This window comes from Eschscholzia californica, unplaced genomic scaffold (assembly GCF_041429995.1).
Source record: "Eschscholzia californica isolate CP2 unplaced genomic scaffold, dmEscCali1.0.p SCAF_1, whole genome shotgun sequence".
Lineage (NCBI taxonomy): Eukaryota > Viridiplantae > Streptophyta > Magnoliopsida > Ranunculales > Papaveraceae > Eschscholzia > Eschscholzia californica.
Window position 1 is genome coordinate 19023591 of NW_028238198.1, and position 20178 is coordinate 19043768.

General features: G+C 37.2%; 1 long non-coding RNA gene, 1 other non-coding gene and 2 pseudogenes across 2 annotated transcripts; 3 read left to right on the top strand and 1 right to left on the bottom strand.

Moving 5' to 3' along the window:
* Positions 1 to 1963: 1963 nt before the first annotated feature.
* Positions 1964 to 4524, top strand: LOC147564868 (uncharacterized; annotated as a pseudogene).
* A 9287-nt stretch (positions 4525 to 13811) lies between these two features.
* Positions 13812 to 14923, top strand: LOC147564869 (uncharacterized; annotated as a pseudogene).
* A 556-nt stretch (positions 14924 to 15479) lies between these two features.
* On the top strand, positions 15480 to 19985 carry LOC147564870 (uncharacterized). The gene is made up of 4 exons (XR_015228336.1): positions 15480 to 16035; positions 16378 to 18401; positions 19361 to 19720; positions 19802 to 19985. It is a non-coding gene; the product is annotated as an uncharacterized LOC147564870 (long non-coding RNA).
* Positions 18018 to 18107, bottom strand: LOC147564871 (small nucleolar RNA Z101). Its single transcript, XR_015231647.1, has one exon. It is a non-coding gene; the product is annotated as a small nucleolar RNA Z101 (small nucleolar RNA).
* Positions 19986 to 20178: the final 193 nt, after the last annotated feature.

The following is a 20178-nucleotide window of genomic DNA, read 5'->3' on the forward strand; positions in this document are numbered from 1 at the left end:
ACCCCCAAAGTCCCTTTTCCGTTGAAACAGCCGTGAAGTAGTCGTCGTGCGAACCGCACGCTCGCCCACTGACCAAAATACCCTTATCCTAATCCGACGGTCAGAAATAGCGTTTTCGATGGAGGGTCCAGATCTATTCCATGTTTTAAACCGTCCCATCCCACTCCTCAGCAAATGAGAAAACGCGGGAGTTAATGCCTTGCTTTTCTTTCTCGATTTCTATCTAACAAAACCAACGAAACCCTAGAAATCTTTCCAACTGTTCGAGCTTGGATTAGGGCAAAATCGAAGGTGGGTTTTGAGCAGCAAGGTTTAAATTGATGTTCATCTCTGTTTCTCTCTCTAAGGTTGTCGGTTAAGCTTCAAAACCTTCGATTAGCATTAGTGGGTTGTCTTGAACGCCCTAAATTGTTCAGCGAGTAATGGCTTCTCTTCGTGGTTTGTAAGTAGCTCTAAACCAAGCTTTATCATCTGTTTACTTGTCATTTGAGTCATTTACTTCATATACACTCGATATTTGATACTTGTAGTCTGGAATTTAGGGTTTTGTTCATACTTATGTCTTTAACTTTTAGTCTGGGATTTAGGTTCGTGTTAGTGATGTTGTTATGATAGGATTTATGGTTTGTGATCTTGTGCAATGTATAAGATAGTGATTATCAAATGTTATGCCTGATAGTGATGTTGCTCTGTTGTATTAACATTACAATGGCATGTTCTATTGTTCCTACTGTTGTGTTAGCCTTATAATGCCATATTCTTGTTAGGTTAATGTTTCTTACATGTTATGATTAAGTTATTAACTCAATTTTGTGAATAATATAGTGATTATCAAATGTTATGCCTGATAGTGATGTTGCTCTGTTGTTTTAATATTACAATGGCCTGTTCTATTGTTCCTACTGTTGTGTTAGCCTTATAATGCCATATTCTTGTTAGGTTAATGTTTCTTACATGTTATGATTAAGTTATTAACTCAATTTTGTGAATAATATAGTGATTATCAAATGTTATGCCTGTTAGTGATGTTGTTCTGTTTTTTTAACATTACAATGCCATGTGATATTGTTCATGCTGTTGTGTTAACTTTATAATGCCACATTCTTGTTAGGTTAATGTTTCTTACATGTTATGATTAAGTTATTAACTCAATTTTGTGAATAATATAGTGATTATCAAATGTTATGCCTGTTAGTGATGTTGTTCTGTTTTTTTAACATTACAATGCCATGTGATATTGTTCCTGCTGTTGTGTTAACTTTATAATGCCACATTCTTGTTAGGTTAATGTTTCTTACATGTTATAATTAAGTTTCTTACATGTGGTTGCCTTCCTTCTATCTTTCAGGCCTAGGGCAGAACTTGGTAGTAAAACTCTTGTTGTTAACTATGATGGAAATTGGAGAACTTCCCAAAAGAAGGGAAAATGGAGATATGAGGACTATTTGTGTGGGAAGATTGCTATTTTTGAAGGTATTGATGGGGATGAGCTAAACATGCTGGATTTGATTAAAGGTATGGGGTCTAGGGACATGGATTTGGTAGGACACAATATGGTGTTCTTGTACTTGAAGAAGGGCAAAATGATAACAATTCATAAAGAGGCTGATTTGTTAAAATGGTGGGCAGAAGGAGATCTTGATTCTTGGGGAAGGGCTAATTTGTTCTTAGATCACAACCCTACATTGAATAAGATCAGAAATATTCATAAGGGTACACCTACTAAGGAGATAGTGACTGAACAGAGCCATAATACACCTATAGGGCAAGGAATAGTCACAGTCAACAGGAGGACCCCATGTCTCCTAAGGAGTCCTACTGTTAGGAAGAAGTTATATGAAGATGGTGAAGTTGAAGAAGTAATAGGCAGCAGCAGCAAGTCCAGGCAAAGTAAGAAAGGAAAGCAAAAGGTTATGAGATAGAAGCAGAGTCTGAGGAGTTGGGTGATGAAGAGTTAGATGACATGCCCAATCTAGATGGGATTGATCCCACCTCAAATGATGTTCCAATTGAACCTAATGTGGTGCATTATGATTTCAATGCAATTCATAATGAAGTCCCAGTTGAATCTCAACAACCTGAAACTGATGGATTGCCTGTTGGCATAGATGACCTTCCTGTTGAAGAGGATTATTATAGTTACAACTCAGAAAGTGATGATGATTATGATCCAACTAAAGATAATGAGACTCATGGGTCAGATTCTGATGTAGATCCAACTGATCATCCTATACCACCATCTGTAGAGTTTAGAGAATTTGTTAATGAATCAGAGAACTTGTATACAAATGAAGAGTCCTTAGAGCATAACAGGGTTGAGTTGGCAAATGATGTGATTTCTGAAGGTATGAAGTGGGATAATGTGCATGAAGCTAGGAAGTTTTTAAGGAGGTTTGCTGTGCTCAATAGATTTGAGTACAAGTTTGTTAAGAATGAAGACTACAGGTTGAGAGTTAAGTGTGTTAATGCAGGTGATGGTTGTCCATGGTTTTTCTATGCAAGAAAGAGTCCAAAAGATAATTTCTCAATTGTCTTGAAGCAGATAGTTAACACACATACATGTGAGCATAATTCTGTTTTGCATAACAGGATGGCTCATTGTTCTTTTGTGGCTGAAGAGTTGGAGGAGATTATCAGAGCACAGAAAAGAAACAACTTCAACCCCAAGAACATCATAGATGCTGTTTGGCAAAAGTTCACTGTCAATATTAGTTATTGGACAGCTTGGAGAGCAAGAGCTATTGCTCTTGAGAAGATTTATGGGAACTATGAAGATGGTTATAAAATGGCACCAGCAATGTGTATGAATCTGTTGACTTCAAACCCAGGAAGTATGGCAACATGTGCAAGGTATGATTCTGACCATAGGTTTAAAAACTTATGTATTTCATTCAAACCATTCTTAGATGGTTTTGTGAAGGGTTGTAGACCTGTAATTGGCTTAGATGGATGCTTCTTAAAGGGTAAGTATGGTGGTGTTTGCTTAGCTGCCACTGCTCTAGATGGGAACAATGGTTTATACCCTTTAGGAATCTTTATTTGCAGCTCAGAAAACTTTGAGAATTGGTATGAATTTCTTAGATAAATCAGTGACCATGTAAAGAAACACCCAAACCTTCTCACAATCATCTCTGATAGGCAGAAGGGTTTGATTGAAGTTGTTAGTCAAATCTTTCCAAATAGTCCACACAGATTTTGTTTCAGACACTTGTACAAGAACTTTAAGAAGTCATTTGCTGGTGATCACCTTAAGAACTTGTCATGGTCAGCAGCCAAAGCATACAAGAAAGAAGATTATAAAAAATGGGCTGATGAACTGAAGAAAGATGATGAAAGAGCATACCAGTGGCTGCATAGGCTAGATGTTAGTTCATGGGTCAGGGCATTCTTTGATGAAAGAACTAAATGTGAACATATCACAAACAACTTCTCAGAGAGTTTGAATAGTTGGATAGGAGATCTTAGAGATTTACCCCTGTCATCAATGGTAGATAAATTCCATTTGATGATGATGTCTCTTTTATATGAAAGAAGGAAGATAGCTAGGAAATGGGATCCAAATGGAATTGTTCCAAGAGCACAGAGAGTGATAGATAACTTCAAGAAGAACATAAACAGGTTTAGAATCCAAGGTTCAAGTGATCATCTTTTTAATGTCTATGAGGTTAACACTCCTAATAGATGGACAGTCAATTTAACTTCTCTCACTTGTACTTGTTGTGTATGGGATCTTACTGGCATCCCTTGCCAACATGCTGTCCCTATTATCTTGCAGACTAGGATTGCATGGGCAGAGTAAGTGTCTATTCCATTCATTACTTGTGTACTTGTGTACTTGTTTTATATCTATTCTGTTTTGGTAAGGTTTTAATGTATTGTACTTTGCTATGACAGATTTTGCTCTCCTTTTCATAGAGTGAAAACATATTTAGAAGCATATGATGGATTTATCACACCCATGAGGCAAATGAAGGATTGGGGAGAAGTAAGTGTCTCTTTTATTCATTAGTTATAATTGTTTTGAATTGTCTTTCATATTTGAATACTTACTAAAACTATTCAATAGTCTGCATATGAGGTACTCCCACCATTGTTACTAAGGCCTGCTGGTAGACCAAAGAAACAAAGGAGAAGAGACATAGATGAGGGACCTCCAAATCCTAAAACTCAGAAAAGGTGCAATAAGTGCAAAGGGTTAGGTCACAATAGCAGGACATGCAAAGGTCCAAAAGCAGTACCACAAAGACCTACAACCACAACAAGACAGCAACCTACTTCACAAACACTTGGAGTTTCTCAACCACTTGGAGCTTCACAACTTCCTGTTTCTCAAGTAGCTTCTTCCTCTCAGCCATCAACTTCACAATCTGCAGTACAGAGGGAAGGTCCTCTAACCTACTTTGGGAGGAAACCAACTAGACCAAGTGCTCAGGTGTTTAGGCCATCCAAGATGATTCCAAGGAAGAAGAAGTAAGGTTTATTGCCATCTCTTTTGTGTTTCTTAAACATCTATATGAAGTTTAAGTAGTTGAACATCTATTTTGAGTTACAGGGTATATGGTATATGTTATTTTGGTATATGGTATAGTATTTTGGTATATGGTATAGTATTTTGGTATGGGTATATATAGTTACCTTCAAAACATGGTTGATTTCAGATTGTTCTTGTGCTTTCATGGTTTGTAAACAGAATACATTGGATACTGTTTCAATTTGGATTGGCTCTGAAATGATATTTTGGTTTTATTACATGAGTGTTTCATTTGCATAGGTTTGATTTTGAATTTCTTGATAAATTTGTGTCTCATGGCAGGAACATAAAGCAAAAGACAGTTATGTCTTATAACCATAACATTACTTCACATTTGGAATTTCTTGTTAAATTTGTTACAAAACTCTTCGAGAGTAGTTGTGATTACAATTTGAGTTTGAGACGAGCTAGACGAGCTATTATCCTTGTCTTTAACTGGCATACCCATGGGACAATCTTTCTTCCAATGACCCACCTCACCGCATCCATAACATCCTTGAATTCTATGTTGCCTAATAGGCTTTGTTGCACCTCCTTTGATCGCATCGTCGAGCCACTGAAAACTATCACATTTGAGGTATTGACACCTCAAATATTTTCTTCCTGGGTTTTTTGACGTATTCGACACCATTACTTTACGAATACCATCGCAACTTCCATTTGTGCATGATGAATACATGAAGGGACAATCTAACGCCTCATGACCCTTCAAAAGGCATACCTGGCATTGTGTTTCCTACAAAAACATGTAGCAACTAGAGTTTGGTAAAACACCCCACTGTTAATAAAGTAATTAGTGAAGGCCCCCCAATTGAAATCGAACAGAATATGAATACCTCACTAGCAGAACCTGATTTTGTCCCTCCTCCCATTGTTTTCAGCAAGAGTACTTCGACTAAACTTTGCTTCCCAAGATATACAGAGATTTGGCAAGGTGAAGGTGAATGGTTTGGGTTCGGGTTTATATAGAAAGAGGGTTATGACCGTTCGAGATGGATAGGGGTAAAGCTGGAATGATGTTCCAACAGCTATATCAAACATGGAATAGATCTGGACCCTCCATCGAAAACGCTATTTCTGACCGTCGGATTAGGATAAGGGTATTTTGGTCAGTGGGCGAGCGTGCGGTTCGCACGACGACTACTTCACGGTTGTTTCAACGGAAAAGGGACTTTGGGGGTTAACGCCTAAACGGAAATCATTTTAGGGGTGTCCCCCTAATATTGCTAAATAAATGGGGGTCATTGTCTAAAAAACCCTTTTGAGTACCTTAAAAAAATATCCACTTTGCTTCCCAACAAAGATTTTGAATTCCTTGAATACTTCAAATGCCTCTGACTTCTGCTTCAAAAAATAAACCCTAATTTTTTTGCTGTAATCATCAATGAAAGTAATAAAATGAGTTAATTCCTATATGGCCCCCTACTTTGTGACCAGATTCCTTTATGGCCCCCTTTTTTTCGTAAATTCAAATATGGCCCCCTATTTTCAAGTAAATGTCCTAATTGTCCTTCCTATTCATAATTTTTCAAAATGAAATTAAATACATTCCACCTCATTTCCACCTCACCTCTATCTCTACCTCACATCTCTCTCCACCTCACCTCTCTCTCTCCACCTTTCTTTCTCTCCCTCTCCACTTTTCTTTCTCTCTCCACTTTTCTTTCTCTCTCTCTCCACTTTTTTTCTCTCTCTCTCCACTTTTTTTTTCTCTCTCTCTCTCCACTTTTCTTTCTCTCACCACTTTTCTTTCTCTCTCTCTCCACCTTTCTTTCTCTATCCTCATGGTGCGGTCGATATTGAGGATAAAAATGGTGTTTGTTTTAAAGTCAATGGTCAACGTTTAAAACCATTTTTAGAAATATCGCCCAAAATCGTGGATGTTTTTATTGAAAATCCAGTCTATCAGAAGTGATTCCCGATGATCAGCTTAGTCTGGCTGAAGACTTTAAACTTAGCGCTTCTTGGGAGGCAACCCATGGTTCTGATATAGGACGGTAGCGTATGGTAATATCTTTCCTCTCATCTTTTTATTTTGGCATGGTCTTCAGAACATTGAGGACAATGTTCGGTTTAAGTTTGGGGATAGGGAAGAACTTTTTGCTAAGTCCTTCATTTCGAAAATTCGAGAGGGTTCAAAATTTTTCAATTTTGACCGGAAATGTGATTCTAATGGTTGTTTTTGGCTTGTTAATAGTTATAGAGTCGAGTTGATCGTACTATCCGGTTGTTAAAGGTTTTTTCATGAATTTCGAGTCTTGAGGTCGTCTGTGTGCTAGCCATGTGAGTATTATGGAAGTGAAGGGTAGACGGTTCTGAGAGAACTAGATTAATCATTAGTGGAGACTTAACCCTTGTGAGATTTCTGAGCCTTTCTATTACCTTTGAGTGTACTCTTCTGCGCTGATTCCGAGTAGAGTGAAGAGCTACTCAACCTCGCAAATTTGTAAAAAGAGCTCATTTGATCTCGTGTGCTCAACTTCCATAGCCACTAGGAGTGACATCAGGATAGCGAATAAACCTTACTCTTGTAGTCCATAAAACCCGATAATAGTGTCAACTTTAGGAAGACGGATACTCCACCATCCATTCATCATATGATTCCCGAGAATGAAGGCATGAAAAGTAAAGAAAGAAGAATGTGAAAGCAAAGTGCGAAAAATAGAAAAGTCGATTGTTGAGAATACTAGTGTTGGTATTGTGGTATTGCATTGTTTGTATTGTTTATTTTGAGCTTCAAAAAAAAAAAAAATCCTTGAAAAACATAAAATGTGTGGTACTTAGCAAATGGTCAGAATAGTATTAGTCATCCTAGAGACAATGTGCATAATGATGGTCGTAGGGATTATTATCAACCTTAAGAAGGTTATGAACCATATTATAGATATCCTGACAGATCATCTTACATGCATTATAGTAGAGAGTCTTATGCTCCAAATGTGTTCCAACCTCAATGGGATAACATTGAAACTAATGACTCTTACATGCATTATAACGAAGAGTTTTATGCTTCACACGTATCTCAACTTCAATGGGATAACGGTAAAACTGTTAACTCTTCCTCTTTATTGCACGAAACTATGAGTATGCTAGCTAGGAGTAATGGAGAGTCTTATACGCCACGCGTATCTCAACATCAATGGGATAACGGTGAAATTGTTGACTTTCCATCTTTAGCATCATCTTCGTTGGCCGAAACTAGGAGTATGTTAAGGAGGATTAATGAAGATTCTTATGCTTTAAATGTGTGTCAACATCAATGGGATAACGTTGAAACTATTGACTCTCCATCTTTAGCATCACCTTCATTGGCCCAAACTGTTAGTGATCTTCAAAAGAGTACTTTCGATTTTTGTCAGACTTTAGAAGAAAAGACTGAAAATATCTGTAGAACTCTACAAGAAATAACAACTAGTATTCTAGAAGAAGATCACCATGAGAATGTAGAATACGGTTCACAGTACCCTGTGTACGATGATGACGAGGATACAAGTTTAGAGGAGTACAGTTATCCCGACAACATCGTTATTGAGACTAAAATCTCAGAAACGATGGAGCCCGATATTGAGATATCCTCTCATTGTACCGAACTTGAAATCCATTCAGACCATAATGAAGAGTTCACTAGAGTTGAAGATGATTTGAAGTCGTTTGACTCAACTGAGGATGATGAATCATGGTTGACCAATTTGTTAAATGAGAGCATTGACTCGCCTGACTTAGGCAAAGATTTAGAATTCTTTAGGGACACCGATGATAACATGATAAAAGAAATTATAGAATGACTCCTAACCCAACTTCTAGGGACTATGAGTCTGATAGTAGGGTTTCTGTATTGAAGGAACCCGAAGTACCTGTTTTAGAGAACCCTAGTTTAAATCCGGGTGTCATTGATAGTCCTCTAGATTGCTTTGTATTTTGTCCCTCGAAATCATGTGTAGATTTTGAAACACTCGTTCCCTCTGTCTACCATCCATATGAAGACCCTTTCTATCAGGTCTGTACACTCGCTGGTGCAGTACAAAACTTAACGACCTTATTATTGTCTAAGTTTGGGGATTGCCCTTATTTCTTGATAGTCTCACTTACACTATCACCAAATTGTTAAAGTGTGAGACTATCGTTCACTGAAAACTTTGTGTTTTGGGTGGACCCACAAATGTATCGATTATTGGTTTATAGTTAGTTACACATCTGTAATCCAGTAGGTAGAATTCTTTCTATTTTTCGAGTCATCTGTTTTGTCTGGCTGAAGACGTTAAAATTAGCGCTTTCTGGGAGGCAACCCACGGTTAGGACATTGGAATCAGGTAATATCTTTCCCTTCACCCTATTATTTTTTGCATAGTCTTCAGAACATTGAGGACAATGTTCGGTTTAAGTTTGGGGATAGGGGATTGAAATTTTTGCTAAGTCCTTATTTCAAAAATTCAAAAGGGTTTAAAATTTTTCAAAACTTCTATATTTTTGGACTGAAAAAGTGAGTCTAGTTGTTTTTGTTTGTTAATGGTCATAGAGTCTAGTTGGTTGTACTGTGCTTTTACTAAAGGTTGTTTCACGAATTTCGAGTCTTGAGGTTGTCTGTGCACTAGCCATGTGAGTGTTAGATAGGTGAAGAGTTGACTTTTCTGAGAGAGCTTTATCGATCATTAGGGAGATTTAACCTATGTGAGATTCTGAGCCTTTCTTGTTGTTTTGAGTGATCTCTTCTGAGCTAACTCCGAGTAGAGTGAAGAGCTACTCAACCTCGCAATTTCGAAAGAAGAACTCATTTGATCTCTTGAGTTCAAATTCTCCAACCACTAGGGATGTCATCAGGAAGCGAACTTTACTCTTGTGGTCTGGGAAACTTGAAAAAAGTGTCAACTAGAGGAAGATAGAAAATTTCATCCATCATTTAGAACCCTGAGAATACGACATGAAGCAAAAGGAACAGAATATTACCAAGGAAAGAATAATCTCAAGAAAGTAGTATTTGTATTATGAGTATAGTACCAGTTACTGAAAAAAAAACAGAGAAAAAAACAATAATAGATATAGAAAAATGAAAAAATTTTACGAAAAATTTAGTCCATCTTTTGTAATGTGTTGAGTTTTCTTTCATATTCATACTCGCACATTGAGTGAGCCATTTCTGAGTGACTTTAATTTTTGAGTGTATGACCGTAAGGCAGTAGTCGAAGCGAAATGTATTGAGAGGGTAATCAAAGTCTTGTCTTTTCGGAACCGAAATGACATTCATATTGGCTAGTCATGTGCACTTCGGGTCTTGATTACTAGTGAAGAGATTTTTAGCATTTGTATGGTCTTGTTGACTTGGATTTTGTTTCTATTAGCTTTCGAAAATTTCTATCGGCTTAACATTTTTAGTCCATATCGTATTTAGACACTTCTGGATTTTTGAAATTTTTGAATTTTGTGGGTATATTCACTGCAAACCCTCACGAGACAAAACTCGTCCTTTAGGGCAACCTAGAGGTTTAACGGTTTGTTGCACGGGCTAAGTGCAATCGTGATTCCCTACGAAAGTGGTGAAATGGGTTTACTGGTATTTCTCTGCTTTGCTCGAGGACTAGCAAAATCTAAGTTTGGGGATGTTTGATGAGACATGAAAATGTCTCATCTGAATCTCTTAACTCGGGTTAGTAAGTCCAATCGAGCAGTTACTCTGATGAATTGTGTATTTCTTTTCTCCATGAGTCTTTTTACAGAATTGAACGCGAAAAACGGATAATATCTGGATAAAGACACACTTGAGGGCATTTGGCCATTTGGAGGTTAGGGTATTCTGGAAATTTTAGTACTCGGATGATAAGTGGAGTCCATGATGAGTCCATAGGCGAAAATGGTAGCCAAATCGGACTCCGGATGAGAAAGATAGAGAAGGTCAAAGATGTTGGCAATAATCAGCTAGATGATGACACGTGACATGCATCGGATGGAGTGTGGGCTTTTTTCGGTTGCACAGTGTTGTACGTGAGGGATTTCAGGAGTTCTTAATTCCACGCAACAAAGCGCAATATATCACAGTGGGTCCAAGGGAATCTAACGGCTGAAACTCACTCTTGTTTGATCCCGTGTATATGAGTTATTTTGGCACATTATTTGGCTACTTTGAGAATCACCATATCAACTCTTATTTCCAACAAAAGAGGCAGAACATTTGGTAGGTAGCTTCTTTCCGTTTTTTTGTCTCTCAACTCCTGACTCCACATATTGCCATTATATATTACATATATATATACTAGCCATAACCCCCGCCCTACGGGCGGGGGAATGCCTTTTACGCAACACTACAGGTACTTTTGTTATAAATTACACTTGTCAAAGTTTTCACTCGCCATATAAAAATGTTGCAATGCTGAAATTTACTACCAGTTTTTTGTGCAATTTAATTTTCAGCCATCCCCGTCATTGGGCGTGAACATCCGATTCAATTAGTCAAAAAAGAATAGAATTATTAAAGAGATTGATGTTTGACCAGCAAAATAATGTAACTCAAAGACACACATTAGTACAGATATAGTTTTATCCAACTACATTGCGTCTTTTTTATAAATCAAAGGGATACGAAAATAAGAAATTATAAAATGAAGAAAGAAATATCAAAAACATTTCGACAATAATTTTGCTAGAGGGAATGGTTCATACTTATTTCCCGTTGAACTTAGTAATTCTTCAAGCTTTGATAGCTAGAACAACACACAATGCGGAGTACTTTTCCCATACTGTCACCCACACACTGCAACTATATACATATCTTTTAACTTCTTTTTAGCGTTTCTGTCGTCCTTCTTCAGCATAGTTTTGTGATCGTTATACTTAAAGTCACACCAAGTACATCCACTAAAGAGTTATGTCCATGCTTTCAAGTTCAGGGTTTAGCTATGGGTCGGAAACGAAATTGTTGATTTGGTATAGTGGTATCATCATCCTCCAGGCAATGCTCAACTGTTGAAGTGGGTTGGAGATAGATCTCGTGATAATTGGAAAGATGATTGAAGTTCTTCGAGGCTGGTTTTAAGCTTCCATTAAAAATTAAACATATCTTGCCAGATTCAACCTGACTATAGAATTGTTATGCAACGTCACTAAAACACGTTACACCAACTTCATCCCCTTTAGAAGCAAGAACATTAAAGGGAAATATTTACCCTGATTCTCTAGCAGATGGGCTTTTGCGTCACTCTAGCTTTAGTTGTACGCTTTACTTTTAATTTAAAACTTGCTTATTTTGTTTTGTGGTTCACTCTAACTTTTAATGGAAAAGATTTTAGGGCACCTGAAAGCCTATCAACACCGTACACCGTCTATTAATATCCATTTGTTCTCATAGTAGTTGTGTTTAAAGAAAAGGTGAGAGCTGATACATTAGAAACATAACATTTGAATTTCGAGGAAACTCGATCCTTGGTCGGTTGGGGAGTCTAACCTTCACAGCTTATGTCTCACATTTGGTAGGAACGAAATAATCGAGTTTTCAGAGGCGAGAACAGACCAACAACTGTGGTATTGAGAGAGGTGATCAGAAATGTGCAAATGAAGGCCATGGCCTGGAAACGCAAATCAGTCGCAACGAGTGATGCTACACAAATATTAGATCGGTTTAACCTAGTAATTCCATTGTCTCAAAAGAGATCCAAAGCATGTAAATGACAGGGACAAGAAGCCAATGAAGTTATTATTAACACTGATTGAGCTTATGATTCTTCCTTTGCTGGGTTTGGAGCTATCACCAGAGATGCCCAAGGTGACGTAATAGTTGTTGTTGCTGCCTTTACGACGAACCGGATATCGGTGCTAACTCATGAACTTCAAGGAATCCGATTAGGTCTCTAGCTAGCCCATGAATATGGCCGGAAACGAGTCCAGTTGGCGACTGACTCGGCACTGACTGTTTCTATCTTGACCAATAGCGTGAAACCACCTCCATTGCAGACTACACGGTTAGTTAAAGAGATTCGAACTTTATGGGGACAGTTTGAAGAATGTTCGATCAAACATGTATTTAGAGAGATTAATCAACTTGCAGACTTCCTATCACAGATGCGGCCAACTGGAGGGTATTTAGAAATGTTACGGGCTGAACTACCAGAGGAACTTAAGAAGATTGTGAACGATGATAAAAGAGGTGTAATTAGAGTTAGACAGTCATAGTCCGGTTTTTGTTCTATTTCGTTTAGAGCATTTGTTTATTTTGTTATTTAGTTTTTTGTTTAAGGTAGGGTCCCTTCAACCCGCTAACAATTCAAATAAAAAAAAATTAGAAACATAACAGAGGAGCTAATGAGAAAATATTAACAAAACGATTGGAAGGCATCTACTAACAAATTCGATATTGACGGTAACCAAACCAAGATATATAACAGCAATTTGCTGGTAGACATCTCTCTTCACCATCTTATAGAGTACACAAAAAATGCCTTTTTCAACAAAAAGAATGCCTTGAACATAAATAAGGGTCTAAGTATGTAAATCCACATTTCACTACATTTACTTAACCTAATAACGTTATTGCATAGGGGATAATGTTTCAAGCCATGAGAAGGAAATTATTGGAGTAACATCTAGAGGATGTTTTAGTGCCTTGAACCCACGAAGTTGTCAACCATTAGAGCAAGAGATATAGGAATGCTAAAAACATGCGTGAGGAGAATACTGAGAGCAAGTCCAATCCCAGCCTGTCTTAGGACGAAAAAACCACTTTTTCACCTAAAATTATTGGCCTCAGCTCAGCCTCTAAAATTCAGCTCCAGCCCCAGCCTCTCTTGAGGCCGAAAATTTGAATTTGAAATTTGAATTTCCCTCTTTTCTACCATATTAAATATTATTAACTATCCAACCACCATATTAAATATCTCATATTTCTCTATAAATACATCTCCCTTTCTCTACAAACTCATCAAACTTCATCTTCTTCTTTCTCTACAAACTTCATCTTCTTCTTTCTCATCAAACTTCATCTTCTTCTTTCTCTACCATGGATCCTATGAATATTATGAGTCCCATAAATCCTTTGAATCCCATGAATTCCAATTTTACTTTATTAATGTTGATGTTTGAAGAAGATGAATGGGCTCGACAAAGAGATGACGATGATCGTAGAATGTTAGAAGAAATGGAAAATAACACTACATGAAAACGTTCTCGTCATGTTGGTTTTATTATTGGTCGCCAAACTATAGATCTTAATAGACAACTCGGTTATGAAAACATCATGAGAGACTATTTCAATGAAACTCGAACTTATGATGACACATTATTTTGCAAACGCTACAGGATGAATCGTGCTTTATTTTTGCGTATTCTCAATGCTGTTGGGGGGTACAACCCCAGATTTACTGAAAGAGTTGATGCATTTGGGCAAAAGGGATGCTCACCTCATCAAAAAATAACAGCTGTAATGAGGATGCTAGCATATGGATGTGCGGCCGACTCACAAGACGAATATTGTCGGATTGGTAAGTCTACTGTCATTGAATCTTTAAGAGAATTTCTAATCGGAGTCATCCACATGTTCGGCCCTAGATACTTGAGAGATCCGAATGAGTTAGATATATCTAGACTCCTAGCACTTGGTGAATCGCAAGGATTTCCTGGAATGCTAGGGAGTATTGATTGTATGCATTGGGAATGGAGTAAATGTCCCGCCTCATGGCACGGATCCTACACTGGCCATGTCAAAGCCCCAACTATCATCCTAGAAGCAGTTGCATCGTCAGACCTCCATATATGGCATGCATTTTTTGGGATGGCCGGATCCTGCAATGACATTAATGTTCTTGAACATTCACCGATTTTTAATCAACTGTTAAGCAATGAGAGTCCCCCAGTTAATTATGTAGTTAATGGCACACAATATAATATGGGTTATTATCTTGCTGATGGGATATACCCTCCATGGGGTACTTTAGTTAAAACTATTGCTAATCCACATGGTCCAAAAGAAGCATATTATGCCAAAAGACAAGAGTCGGTTCGAAAAGACGTTGAACGAGCTTTTGGTGTACTGCAAGCTCGTTGGGGAATTATTCGGGGACCGTCACGTTAGTGGGACGTAAAGACCATGAGTGACATTATGAAGGCATGTATCATAATGCATAACATGATTGTTGAAGACGAAGGTCCAAATGCTACAACCAATATTGAGGGATGTGAAATGGGTCCGATAGAGCGTGGAGAAGACTTATCGGACGAAGTGCTTCAACGTGTAGGTCGAATTAGAAGCCAAGATATTCATTCTCGGTTGAAGGCAGATCTTATCGAACACTTATGGAATACGAGATCAAACGATGACAATGAATAACTTTTGGTCGTTGGATTATTAGTAATGTGTTTTCTATCGTCGGATTATTAGTTTTGTGTTTTGGATCGTCGGATTATTAATGCAAAAGTCGGTTTGTATTAATATAATTTCATTATTAAAAGTTGTTTTGATTTTTGTTATTTTTTAGCTTTTTTTTAATTTTATTTTAATTATTTAATGTTTTTAGTTTATTTTTTTTTTAAAAAAAAAAAAGGAGATCTGTCCCCAATGTGACCGTTGGGGTCCCCAACGGTCACATGGGGACCCCCTTCAGTCGCCCCTAATGTTAGGGGCGACTGAAGGAAGAGCCCCAGCCTCCGCTCCAAGCGGCTGGGCTTGGAGCGGGTGGCTGAGGCCATAATTTCAAAATTATGGCCTCAGCCGGCTGGACTTGCTCTAACATCAGGGCGAGATACAACTTCAGTTATTTTTGTTTCTTTTGAAAATGACTTTATCCTTTATCCTTCCTATGAGACAATCTTGTAACTTGTGACTTACTGCTCAAGGTTGGTTTCTACTGTTACAATGACTCCATATATATATATATATATATATATATATATATATATATATATATATATGTTTTTTTACCCTTGCTTAATTACGCTTCAAATATGCTTCACGAAAATAGCACGCCTAAAAGAATATGAAATCAATTTATTCAGTTGATTAAAAAAGAAGATAAATGATTAGTACGAAACAAAGAAAGTGACACAGAATTGAACCAAACCCAAGTTTAATACAAAAATCCAAAAACACTGGAAAATTATGAGATCCATGAAATCAAAACAAAAACCACACGGAATATCTTTACACAACCAAAAGAACCACATAACTTTTCCACCGCGAACCGATTATCCAAATATAACTTGTGAGAAATTTTTTTTTTTTTTTTGTTGTTGAGAGAACTTGTGAGAATATGGATCTGGATCAAAGCAAGATAACCAAAAATATCAACATAATTGCACTAACATAGATGTAGAATCTAGCCCCTCTCATTGATCAATCCAACTACACAATTGAAATCAACATAGATATAGAATCTAGCCCCTCTCATTGGTCAAATTTCAGTGGAAGTTAAAAACCTAAATTGATAGTTGCACCTTCCACTATAAACTACTGAAATAGAAGAAATATATTCATCATGCTGAACATATTAGTTCTCAATGTGTTGTATTCCACTCGAAACCCTAGCAAAGTGATGTAGACGCAGCGGAGTAATTAAAGAACAATGAAATAACTAAGAACAATTAAAGAAAACGATAAACTAAACTTAAAATATTAATAACTTCAATTGATTTTCTTCTCAAGGTGAATAATAAAATAGACTAGACCTCCTTTTATAGGATATAAGACTTTCCTAGATAGACTCAAACTAGGATTCCTAAATAATAAAATACTTAAAACATAGAAACTTTAAAATAAAGAAATACCAATTTAAAGTAACTTCCTAATCCTATACTAACTAGGACTACTATTATGGCCGAATAGGATGCACGCGTGGACGTGGGCCCACATGTTATGCGCCTGCATCACAAAGAATAATAAATAAATACCCATATAATTAGTATTGCTTCAATAATCAATCATTTTACGGTTTGATGAGTCTTTTGATCCCCCCGGCAACACCACCTGAACCATAGCAAAGTACAATATTATGTAAATAAATAATGGTAACACATTGCAGCTTTCGATCCATGTGTATCATAAGAGCATAAATAAAAGGTAACGTATAAGATTTAGTTATGAATGTGACACCAAACTCAACAGATAAGTTATTAGATTTGCAATACCTTCAGTTCTACCACTATATCAGCAAGAGGACATCCAAAAGTAAATTTTAGGTAACCCCCCCATCAGATGATTCAAATAGGAAGTCTTGCAATGGTAGCCTATAGCCAATCACAAATGTGGCCTTCCATCCATCGAACAAAGATAATGTGGCTCAATTTCAAGATCAGACTATACACGACCAGATATTTAGAGTAGGTATAATCTGATACATAACAAGTTGAAACCATCTCTGGAGATTCATGATTACAATAATGTATTTTTTAAGATTTGTCAATATTATACTTGCATAAAATGTACAGTAGGAAATGGATCAAACAGTTTGCATATACTTATATAGTTACATACATATTGAGGGAAAGGGTGTGCACCTGATGTCGACATTGCTTCAAAGTGCGTTGCTTGTACACTTATAACGTCGCTCTGTTCAAATTAAATTTAACGAATTGATCAACTATAACCTATTTTATAAACGACAAAATTTATAGATGCTGAACACGGAAGTAACTTTTTCTCAATAAAAGAAATCCTCAAGCCATCTATTTGTGAAGTTTAGGGAATTATATGCCAATCCACAATGAGTGCATACAAGCTCATCTTTTCAAGACATAAATAACATGAACCAATAAGAATCTCAGACATTGTAAAAGCACACCTAGTCAGGTGATAGATGAACTAACCCTAGTGGGAGAGAACAAAATTGAAGATACTTTTATCAGTTAAGATTCTAAGGGGCATATATCCAACAGCTGTTGCACAGTAAATGCATTAGGTATTGAGTTTCATAATTCTAAGATTGAGCGGAACTAAGAAAAAAAATACATGTGTGTGAATGGTCAGTAAGGGTTTCAAGTAAAATGATGTTATAAGAACCTTTTGGTTATTAGTACGTAAGTGCGATGACAAGATGTTCCCTATCCCATCTCGATAGTAGACAGATTGCACACGAGGTGTTAGCCTTGCAATCAGCTGCTTAAATGAAGATGCGCCACTATTGTGTCTTGGCTGATATTCAACCCTAACAAAATGAAATTTCAGGGAATGAAGAGAGAACATAGATGAATATATTAAGCACAAAATGATGCAAGCTAATAGTCCGAGGATTGGACGTGTAATACAACATATGACTGACCATGTTGGTCAAGTTTCAATGGTTGACCTCAGTCACCTCCCAGTCTCACATTCTCACTATATCCCTAATATGAATTATCTTCATGGAAAATAGGAGCAAAGGATGACCAGAAAAAGAGAGTGGGATATAGAGAAAGACCAAGTAGAGGTAATACAAAGTAGGCATATTTTCGGCGATCAAATCATGTTTTCATTCTCTATTCCAACTCAAATCCACATGCAAAAACAGAAAAAGAACAAAGAAAAGTGAAGATGAAAAAGAGGAATCATATCGCCAATGTGTTAGCATAAATGAAATATCAGCCGCAAATTACCCATTAAGAAGTTAGATTTCCTCATCTGCCCTAAAATCATACAATCAACATCTTAAACATATAGCAGATCACAGGGCGAAAGCGTACTTCGGGATTAGATGAAAGATCACCTCTATAATTACTTGTTTTAAAATCTCTATGAAAACAAATGGATTGTATCAAGTTGTTACTACAGGGAGGTAACTCTGGAAAAAAAAAAGTTTGTACGAAAATCTCTTCAATTAAAAGTTCGTATCAAAAAACATATAGATTTTTGGAAGTAGAACAAAATATTGGATGAACCACAAAACAAAATAAGCAAGTTGTTAATTAAGTATAAATAACTACGGTACCATTAATTTTAGAGTTAATTCCTATATGGCCCCCTACTTTGTGACCAGCTTCCTTTATGGCCTCCTTTTTTTCGTAAATTCAAATATGACCCCCTATTTTCAGGTAAATGTCATTACTACCCTTCCTAATTCTAAATTTAAAACATTAAAACAAAATTATTTCCACCTCACCCCTCTCTCCCTCCACCCCATCTCACCCTACACCTCACCCTTCTCTCTCTCTCTCCAATTCACCTCTCTCTCTCCAACTCACCTCTCTCTCTCTCCAACTCACCCCTTTCTTCTCCGGTGAGGTGGCCGGCCGGAATATTTTCCGGCCGGCCACCTTCAAAATTTAAAAAAAAAAAAAAATTCGCTCTCCTCTCTCTCTCTAATTTTTTTTTTTTTAATCTCTCACCTCTCTCTCTCTCTAAAACTCCGGCGAAGGGCTTTCCCTTCGCCGAAGGATCTGTTCACGAACAGATCTGTTCGTGAACAGAGAGTTGTTCTCTGTTCACGAACAGATCCTCCGGCGAAGGGAAACCCCCTTCGCCGGAGTTTTAGAGAGAGAGAGAGGTGAGAGATTAAAAAAAAAATGAGAGAGAGAGAGAGGAGAGAGAATTTTTTTTTTTTTAAAAAATTTTGAAGGTGGCCGGCCGGAAAATATTCCGGTCGGCCACCTCACCGGAGAAGAAAGGGGTGAGTTGGAGAGAGAGAGAGGTGAGTTGGAGAGAGAGAGGTGAATTGGAGAGAGAGAGAGAAGGGTGAGGTGTAGGGTGAGGTGTAGGGTGAGGTGTAGGGTGAGATGAGATGGAGGGAGGGAGGGGTGAGGTGGAAATAATTTTGTTTTAATGTTTTAAATTTAGAATTAGAAAGGGTAGTAATGACATTTACCTGAAAATAAGGGGTCATATTTGAATTTACGAAAAAAAGGGGGCCATAAAGGAAGCTGGTCACAAAGTAGGGGGCCATATAGGAATTAACTCTTAATTTTATTCCCTTCAAACGTCTTCTTCTTTCCCACGTTCTAGTTGAGGTATTTTATCAAACACATTGGCAACAATTTCCAATTTACAAGATCATCTCTAAAAATATCTAGTGAAACTCTGATCTAATTAAATGGGCAAAATGCAAATAGGAAAATAATATTAAAATGGAAAATCGGAAAATAAAAACTTAAATCATCTTATGAGTTTTTTACTGTTATCTTCTTTGTTGATTCCAGTTCACTGAGATCCTCTTAAAGATTAAAATGCAGATTTTTTGAATCGCTCATGACGATTTCGACAGATTTTTCTTTCTCCCGTGCAACATCTATGGAGTAGAAAGATGTTTCGTAGGAGACTAATAGATGAAGAAGAGTAAATGAGGAATTTACTTAGGAACTTGTAGTTGAAAGCTTCACCACAGTCTTCAGCCTTCAGACATAAATGAGACCATTAATATAAAAGAGGGAATGAATAATGAAGCAAGGTTCACGAAGGAACAGTCAGGAACACCATCGGACAGAAAGGGTTGAACTAATTTGGAGATTCAATCAAAGAGACATCAGACATTGAGGGTGTAGGAAGAGAGATGAGGTGTTTTGGCGTTTCTGTTTTGGAAGAGAGAAAGAGAGAGGGGCAGTATGTGGGTGGGTCGTTAGATTACAATCGTTACATCAATGGGTGGATCCACGTTAGATTAGAGGGTAGGATCAATGTGTCATGTCCATGTGTATATATTTTATTCCAGTCAAATTGCCAAGTCATATTAATGTAATTAATTATGTCCTAGTCACAAGGATCTGTTTTG